Here is a 10,000-nt window from a genome sequence, read left to right as displayed (position 1 = left end):
TGGGGTGTGAGAAATTCTTGTCTAAAAGCGAGAGGGTCTGAAATAATCCGAGGCCTGAGCGAAGGACAGGCCACATAGTTTGGACTCAAGGGTCTGCGTGGGCTGCTTCTGTATACCTCTGTGCAGGTGTTTCGGTACATCTGTATGCAGGTAACCGTGACTTTGTGACCTTTTAGATGGGGAAATGTATCAGTAAGACGAGATTATTACTGTTGTTGTTGTTTCTGTTGTCTGCTGTTGTTGTTGTTGTTGTTGTTGTTGTTGTTGTTATTGTATCATCATCATCATCATCAAAGCTATTCCAAGATGCATCAATACTAATGGTAATCTGGCGTAATATTTTTTTCTATTTTTCTCTCCCACTTTATTTTCTCGTCTCCGCGTCCTCACCTACCACAAGATACCTGGTGTTTGTCTTCTTCCTGTTGATACGTGGCCGGGTGGGGTGGCGAGAGGTGGGTGGAGAGAAGCCTTGTACTGTTCTAATTTTCTATTCAAAACTCCCACACACTGTAGCGGTGGGCGGGGAGAAGCCTTATCCTACTCTCATTTTCTACCCAATGGTCCCACACGTAATTCACTAGTGTCAATACGCGTATCAGTTATTAGAGGTGGGTGGGGAGAAGCCTTGTCCTGTTCACATTTTCTATCCAACACTCCCACACGTAGTTCACTAGTGTCAGTACGAATATCAAGCAAGTACAGGAGGGTTGGGTGGGAAGAGGCCTTCTATTTCTCAGTTTCTGTCCAACACTCTCATACGTATTTCACTACCTTCAGCACATAAATCAGTTATAGAAGAAGAAATAGGTGGGGAGAATCGTTGTCCTTTTCTCATTTACTATCCAATACGCGACACGTAGTTCACTAGTATACACACACACACACACACACACACACATACACACACACATACACACACACGCGAGCGGCATACTAACCACGCATCCACACAACGGACGGGTCGCATCAGGTGAATTGAGGCGCAAGAAAATGATAATTACTGACCTAACCTAACCTAGCCTGACCTAACCTAACCTAACCTGACCTGACCTAACCTGACTTTCTAAGCTAACCTAACAGAACATAAGCTAACAAACCTAACTAGTCTCATGGTTTCCGAAAAGGCACACACACACACACACACACGCCTTCCAGAAAATAGTGGTTTGAGTTGAGATCATTGAAGTTTACCCTTTTTCTTACCCTTCGTCTTTTTTTTTCCTTGGTAAGAGTTATTATTTTCTTTCAAAGGAGTGACCCGGATATGGCGGAGCGTGTACTGGCTGCAGCTACTGTTTTTTTTTTTGGTGGGTATGGGAGGAACGGGAGGAATGACAAAGGAAGAGTGAGAGACTTGTATGTATGTATGTATGTATGTATGTATGTATGTATGTATGTATGTAGCAGCAGTAGTAGTAGTAGTAGTAGTAGTAGTAGTAGTAGTAGTAGTAGTAGTAGTAGTAGTTGTTGTTGTTGTTGTTTTGTTGTTATTATAAATAAATAAATATATAGATAAATAAATTAATAAACGAACATATATATCAACATATAAACTGGAAAATAGACACACGAATAAATCAACAGACAAGCAAACAGATCAACAATCACACTAACAAACAAATAAACAAGCAAAGAGACTCGACAAACAAACAAACAAACAAACAAACAAACAAAAAGACAGACACACAGACAGACATGCGGAAAAACAAAGTATCAAACAAGTACACAAATACACAGACAGAAAGACCCCACAAATAAATACATTGAGAATAAGAAAGAAAAAAAAAGAAAAAAAAAAGAAAAACATTAGTGAACATAAAATACATACATACACAAAAAAAGAAAAATACTCTTTATGCACACACACACACACACACACACACACACACACACACACACACACACACACACACACACACCACACAGGTCACCAGCATTCAATAATCGCTAAATTGTCAAGAAGTTAATTGGGAAGCAATTTTCGCCTAGATTCAATTTTCGCTTTTCACTGTCGGCTTGAAAAATGGTTGACCGTTTTACCGAAATGAAATAAAAGCCGCCAGATCGACGCACACCCGCTCCCGCGATGAATAAAGATAAAAAAAAAAAATGAATAAAAGATAGAAGTGAATAAACGAAGCAGATGAGAATGAATGGAATTTATAAGGTTGGTCCAATGGGGAGAGAGGGAGGGAGGGGAAGGGGGGAAGAATGTGGGGGAGGGGAATGGAGGGGGAGGGGAGGGGAAGGGGCGAATGGCAGGTAAGTAAAGGGTAAAGGTGTAATATATTTCGTTTTTTACCTGAAAGGACTGCTGTGTTTAAAAGGGAAGGAAAGGGGCGACGAAAGGAGGGAGGAGGAGGAGGAGGAGGAGGAGGAGGAGGAGGAGGAAGAATATTAGGGTTACAGTAATAGAAGGGGTGAGAGGGAGATGAAGAGGAAAAGGGAGTGAGAGCAGATGATGAGGGAAGATGGGGAGAGGGCGGGAATAATGGAAATAGATAGGATGAAGGGGATTAAGGGAAGGTGGTGATGGGCAGGGGTGAGAGGCAGGGAATGGGTGAGGGGCAAAGGGTGAGGTTTAAAGGGAGGGATGAGGGAGAGGATGAGGGAGGTGTGGTATGTGGTGCAGGACTGAGGTTGAGAACAGGTTGGGGAAGGGGAGCGTGGGTGGCGGGGAAGGGAGAGGAGGGCGTGCTGGGGAAGGAAAGGATTGGGGAGGGCGGGGCTGGGGCGGGGAAGGATTGGGGCAAGTTGGGGGCAAGGGTGTATCAGGCATTATCTGTTTCCTGACATCGCGACGGGCGGGGGCTGCTGCTGCTGCTGCTGCCATCCCACCCGCACGCCCATCCACCCGCCCCGCCCCGCCCCGCCCCGCCCCGCCACACAGACACGCGCCAACAACAACAAATTATTGGAAAGTGTGTTACAATGCAAAAGGTAATGTGTTCCCCAGCACCTGTACACCGCGCACCCCGATCGCCCCGCGCCGGCCAATCAGCACGCCGCCCCTGCCCCGCCACGGCCCTGACTGGCCCGCGGGGGGAGGGCGGCCCCTGGTTGGCTGGGCGGGCGGGTGCGCGCGCAGGCTGTATCGCCTATGGTCCCCTGATAGATCAATATTATCGGGAGGTGGGTCTGAGAATCTGGCCCCGTCGTCTTATAAAACAGTATCTGCGAGAATAACTCTATTAGTCAGTTTTTCGTTTGGTTATAGCTTGTCAGACACGGGCTAAAGAGTCGGGGCTAAGTTGATTTACCGTAACAAACTTTGTTTTGTGCCGCGGGGCGTCCAGTGTGCGGGGCGGCGGTGACCCTGCGGCCGGCGCTCGCTCATTCCGGGCCTTTAAATCATTCACAGTGACTGGTAATCACCGTGACGCCTCGCCCGACCGCCGGCTACTTTGTCGCCTAATTGTGGGGAGTCCATGGCGGGGCGGTGAGCTGGAGTGTGGCCCCGGACGGCGGCACGCTGTGCTGCGCCCTAGATTGTGCTGGCGGCGTGCTGTGGCGGTGACCTGCTACTGCGGCGGCTGTGGTGGTGACCTGCTGCGGCAGCCCGGCGGCGGAGGCGGCCCTCGGGAAGCCCGGACGCTGGTGGGTGCCAGGCGCGGCGCGGCGCAGCGCGGCCAGGACTGTAGTGACGGCACGCTGCTGCGACTGTACGTACTGTGGTGCCGGTGACTGCAGCGTGGTGTGGCGCGACCCGCGGCAGCGTGGTGAGGCTCCGCCGGGCAGGGAGCGGCGCGCTGCGGCCCGCGAGTGCTGTGCTGGTGGTGTCGGTGTACCCGCAGGAGGCCCGCGCCCCTAGCTGCCCTGTCACGCCCGCAGTTCTGGAAGGCGGGCGCCACTTCCCCCTTCCACCCCCTTCTCCCCCATCCTCCCTCCGCCCCTGGGAACACAACTTCGCCAAGATTTCCCTTCCGGCGGGCACCACGTGGCCGCTGGGCCTGGGGAGGGCGCCGGTGGACGTGGGCGTGGGTCTGGGCGGCGGCGGCGTCCACCTGCCCCGGCACGAGGTGAAGGAGGAGGTGGGCGGCCTCATGGACCTCGGGGAGCGCGGTGACAAGCGGAAGGACGACTTCTCCACCCTGTACAGCCTCGACCACGGCCCGCCCGCGCCTACGCCCTCACACGCCTCCACCACGCCCCCCGCGCACTCTGCAGGACCAGACAGGTGAGGCGCCGAGACCGTGAAGGGCGGCAGGCGGGACAGACCATGCCGCCGAAGGTGTGAGGGAGGGAGGGAGGGAGGGAGGGAGGGAGAGCGAGGAGGAAATGAAATGGACGTAGAGGAAATATGGAAAAGGGAACAAGAAGGAACTGGAAAGTGAGGGGAAAAAATGAGAAACGGGAAGGGAATGGGAAAAGAAAGGGAAAGATGGAAACACGGGAGGGAAGAACAAAAATATATAAAAAGAAAGGGAGAGGGAAAACAGCACGACGGTGGCGGAAACATTGTGAAGAGAGAGAGAGAGAGAGAGAGAGAGAGGAGAGAGAGAGGAAAGAGAGAGAGAGAGGAGAGAGAGAGAGAGAGAGAGAGAGAGAGAGAGAGAGAGAGAGAGAGAGAGAGAGAGAGAGAGAGAGAGGAGAGAGAGGACGAGAGAGAGAGAGAGACTACAACGCCCTGTAAAGAAGCATGACGGGCGAGGAGAAAAAGTAAAAGTAAGAAAAATAAAGTAAAAAAAAAGAAAAAAAAAAAAGGAAAACGCAGAACAGGTGAGGCGAGCAGGTGAGGCAAGCAATAATCCCGCAGGTGAGAGAAGGTAGAGGAAGGAAAGAACAAGACAGATAAGAGTGATAAGAGGAAGGGGGCGGTGAGAATCAGGCATCACTAACTCAAATAGAAAGAAAAATACGAAAAAAAAACAAAAAAACCAATAGATCCCAATAAATCACACACACACACACACACACACACACACACACACACACACACACACACACACACACGGGTTACCGACACATACAAAAACTATAAAAGAAAAAAAAAAAGAGATTCCAAAAACAACAAACCACACACACACACAAACACACACACAAAAAAAGAAAAAGAGAACAGCGAACGTGACAAAAAAGTAAGTAAATAAATAAATCGCTAAATAAATGAGGCGATAAGCAGCGGGCAGGTGTCCACGAGCCTCACCTTTAAACACTGCCGCTCACGCTAATGACGTGATAATTACCTAAAGCGATTAATCACAGGTGTGTCAATTAAATCTCGGATGCACAGGTGTAGTTCGCTCACCTATTTTTAAGAGAGAGAGAGAGAGAGGAGAGAGAGAGAGAGAGGAGAGAGAGAGGAGAGAGAGAGAGAGAGAGAGAGAGAGAGAGAGAGAGAGAGAGAGAGAGAGAGAGAGAGAGAGAGAGAGAGAGAGAGAGAGATTTACAGGAAAAGTGATATTGTAATGAAAAATTATTGTAACGTTGGAAAACAAAGAAAATGAGAAAGGAAGGGAAAAGAAGGAAGAAGAGGAGAAAAGGGAAGGGAAAAGAAGGAAGAAAAAGAAAAGGAAAGGCAAAAGTAGGAAGAACAGAAGAGAAAAAGAAGCAAAAGAAGAAAGGAAGGTGATGGGACGGACGGAGGTGGAGGAAGGAAAAGGAAGAGGAAAGGAGTAGGTGAGGAAATGAAGGGAAGGAAAGGAAAGAGTGGGAGGGAAAACGGGAAAGTATTAGAAAGAGAGGTGGAGTTGGTATTATTATTATTATTATTATTATTATTATTATTATTATTATTATTATTATTACTATCACTGCGCTAAAGTATTTTGTCTGATCCTCTTCTTATTACTTATTGTACTTCACTTTTTTTTACGTCGTCTACACGAGAGAGAGAGAGAGAGAGAGAGAGAGAGAGAGAGAGAGAGAGAGAGAGAGAGAGAGGAGGAGAGAGAGAGAGAGAGAGAGAGAGAGAGAGAGAGAGAGAACAATATACCGCAACATTTAAATTACTCTTCATTTGTGTCCATAATTAAAAATCCAAACGTAAATATAGTGAGAAGAAATTAAAATACAAATATAGAACACACACACACACACACACACACACACACACACACACACACATACAAACACACCCACCCACCCACACACACACACACACACACACACACACTAATTAACAAGTCTCCTCATTCATTACCTGGCATGGAAAGGAAGCTGATTAATCCATCCAGGTGAGCTTCATTCGCCACCCACACCCGCCACACACCTGCCACACACCCGCCACACACCTGCCACACACCTGCTCGCTCGTGGTAATTAGGCAAGCAGTACCAATGGAAGAGTTGTTAACGAAAAGAAAAACTGTATTACTTGCTATTCAACCTGCTTTTGTTTTTTTTTCTTTCTTTTGAGCTTCTTTTCCTTTTCTTAAGTGAACTGGTGTCTGTTAATTGTCCAGTCTTCAAATTAATTAAAGAAAATGAGAAAAAAAAATAAAGGCGATGGAAGATAAAGTATTAAAAAGAACCACAACATTACTTATAACACCCAATTTTTTTTTCGTTTGTTTTCGTTTTTTTTTTTTCTTCAGTTACTCGCTGTCTGCTCATTGTCGAGCCTTGAATGAATTAAAGAAAAAAATAAGGAAAAACAATCACTGTGTATATTATTATACGCGAAAGTCATTTATATATTTTAATTGATTTATTTTTCCAATCACTCTGTCTGTTCATCGCACAGTCTTGAATTGATAAAAAAGTAAAAGAAGGAAAAGAAACATTGTGTACATTATTATACGCGAAATTCACTAATACAAATTATCTTATCATTTGTTTTCAAGGAGCTCGCTATCTCTCCTTTGCAATGTCTTCAAAGAAAACAAATATCCTGTCTTTCTATACGCGCAGTGGCTTGAAGCGCTTAAAAAGTGTCCGTTTTCTTTGTTCGGTCTTGAGATACTTGAAAATATTCGAAAGGACCGTAGAAAAAAAAAATGTAACCCTATCAGCTCATCTTTAATAACACAAACGCGTAAGGGAAGCTGCAAGAAGCCAGCAGGCCTACACGTGGCAGTCCCTGTATGATACAATTACATCTACGGCCACCTTTCATTCCTCCCCATGTAATAAGTGTTAATCTTCTCTTAAAGCTGCCTAGTGTATCTTTGCTAATCTGATAACTGAGTCTTCAATACTACTACTACTACTACTACTACTACTATTGTAACAGGGTCGCTTTGCTTACGTCCTCTCGCCTCCATGGGACTCACAGCGCCGTCCGAAACAAGAGTAACGGGATTGTAACACTGCGTCACACTTACAAGATAAGACAATAGTGATGATAGCAGCAACACGGGTAATGATGATGATGAGGATGATGATAATAACAGTGATAATAATGATGCTACTACTACTATACTACTACTACCATCAGCAACAACAACAACAACAACAACAACAACAATAATAATAATAATAATAATAATAATAAACAATGCTAACCTTAACGCCCAGACAGACAGACAGACAGACAGCCGGCCTTAGACACTCACAGGAATGACTATCTAGGCTGTGGGCAATAACATGAAGCATTTACATAACGTGCATATGCAAATGTATATTTTAGCAGCTTTCCTAATTTTTTTCCCTTCCTATTTTTTTTTTTTCCCCAAGGTGGTGAGAATATTCATTGAGTTTTGACTTTTTTTTTCGGTTTACCATGTTTCTTTTATTACTTAAACATCAAGTAAATATATGGATTATCTTCATCTTGCTAATATTTCAAGGCTAATAAAATAACTGCCTATGTTCTCGTTAGATTACTTTTTCGATGAGATCACTATTATTATTATCATTACTTATTGTCTGAATTAATAACATTATGAACGTTGCGTCTGTCAAAAATGAGTTATTATAAGGGTCACTCTAACCTAATTGGGGTTACTACAGTTATAATACTACAACACAATCAACTGAACCTTGGAAACCTTAAGTGTAGTAATATATAAGTTGTGATCAGGCCGCGGCATAGACACGTACTAACTACGTCGTGAGTGTGGAAATTGATAAGATATGTGTGTGTGTGTGTGTGTGTGTGTGTGTGTGTGTGTGTGTGTGTGTGTGTGTGTGTGTGTGTGTGTGTGTGTGTTGCCATTTCTTATTTTCATTCTATTAATTGTTAAGTTTGTATGTATTATTATTTTCATTATTATCATTATTATTATTATTATTATTATTATTATTATTATTATTACTATCATCATCATCATCACCATCATCATTCACTAACAGTTCCTCTTCGCATCAACATTTAGATCTAAAAGACAATAAATAAATAAATAGATAAATAAATAAATAAATAAATAAATAAACGAAAAGACAAAAAACAATGACGAACATATTCACTACATTCACTACCAACAAAGGTCGTATTTGCCGTACACATACATAGCCAAAGTTACATCTTATTCTCACCGCGGCAAAGTTACAACCGCATTTATTTACCTCATTTTTAGTACACACGGTTAACCAGACTCGCGTGTCGCCTGGCGTTCGTCACCAGTGGAAATGTGGCCACGAATGCTGCTTGTTTTACTTATAGAAGCGCTATTTCCCTGCTAACTTTGTGTGTGTGTGCGGCGCTGGATGCCTTCAGGAGCGGCGGTGAAACTGGTTATCATTGAGGAGAACCAACGGCGGCCAAGAGAGGGAATGAAGGAATGAGGAATGGATGGATGGATGGATGGATGGATGGATGGATGGATGGAAGGAAGGACAGGCCAGCACACGCCTCCTTCTCTGTCATTATTAACCTTCACCCCACGAGACAATATCCTTCAAATCGGCAGGCGGGAACAGAAATTATTAACGGCTACACGCACACGCGCTGACAAAAACACTGTTTGACAAGTCGCCATCAAAGCTAATATGATTTTTTCTTCCTTTTTCATTCACTCTCTCCATAATTTTCCGCTCTATGAACACGTGCCCAGAGTGACGCCCGCTGCTGCCTCCTGTGCCCGCCGCGTCCCAAGTCCCGCCCGCCACAACCTACCCCACGTCCTCAAAAAATCATGTCTAAGATAATATTATTCCCTTCTGCGCCGCCCACACCTCCTCTCCAGCTCCTCCCGCGCCCCAGAGCCCGCACAGCCGCTAATTCTGAAGCGAGGAACGAAAGGGGTGCGGATTTACGGAGATTAACGGTGGTAAAGTCGAATTAAGGACGCGATCAAGGCATCCGGACGCCGGGTATTGTGGTCGGTTACAATAGCGATTCGCGCGCCGGAATTTACTCCCGCTCCACCCCGATATCCCGCTTCCGATCCCCTGCACGGTTGTATTTTGCGGTGTTTCCTCGTGTTTGCGTGAATCTGCACCTGTTTCCCGTGTTGCGTGTAGTTTATGGTGCGTGCTGCGTGGTTTTTAGTCAGGGAATTGAGGGTAGGAGGAGGGAGGGGACTGGTAGCGGGGTCCAGGCGGCGAGGTGTTGGGGTCTATCAAAGAACAATCTGACACAATGGAACACAAGAGATGACAGATGCTTTCCTCTCCCTTCCCTCTCTCTCTCCCCTTCCTTCCACCCCTCCCTCTCTCTGTTCCCTCCTTTCATGCACCTCATTCATTAATTTTCGCACAATTTCTCTCAAGTGGACCGATAATGAGAGGGAAAGCGGAAAAAAAGAAAAGAAAAAGGGGGAGAGGAAAGACGCGAGGATGACAAATAATAATAATAATGATGTTAAGGAGGAGGTTGGCAGGAAAATGGCGTGTATAGTGTTGTTGGGTAATTAGTTGTGTTGTTACTTGTGTATAGGTGTGGTTATTGAATTAGCCAGTGTTAGGTGTAATCAGGTAGTAATCCTGCTTGTTAGTGACTTAATCTGATGACGCGGTGATCTTTTGTTGACATGATTACTTACTGGTGATTACGTACATGGGTCTGTGTCTGACTACATGTACTACGACTACACACACACACACACACACACACACACACACACACACACGCATACTCACTCACGGAACAGATGCACTACAGTCACAGTACCAAC

General features: G+C 45.5%; 1 protein-coding gene across 1 annotated transcript in view; it reads left to right on the top strand.

Moving 5' to 3' along the window:
* The first annotated feature begins 3,154 nt into the window (after positions 1-3,154).
* Positions 3,155-10,000, top strand: part of LOC135104852 (homeobox protein unc-42-like) — an 84,806-nt gene continuing 77,960 nt past the window's right edge. Inside the window, exon 1 of the mRNA XM_064012534.1 lies at positions 3,155-4,180. The gene's annotated coding sequence lies outside the window, so the exon portion shown is untranslated. The remainder of the gene's footprint in view (positions 4,181-10,000) is intronic.

The sequence above is a fragment of the Scylla paramamosain genome, chromosome 11 (genome assembly GCF_035594125.1).
Source record: "Scylla paramamosain isolate STU-SP2022 chromosome 11, ASM3559412v1, whole genome shotgun sequence".
Taxonomy (NCBI): domain Eukaryota; kingdom Metazoa; phylum Arthropoda; class Malacostraca; order Decapoda; family Portunidae; genus Scylla; species Scylla paramamosain.
Note: the sequence above shows the minus strand (reverse complement) of the source record. Positions and strands in the feature narration are given on the sequence as shown.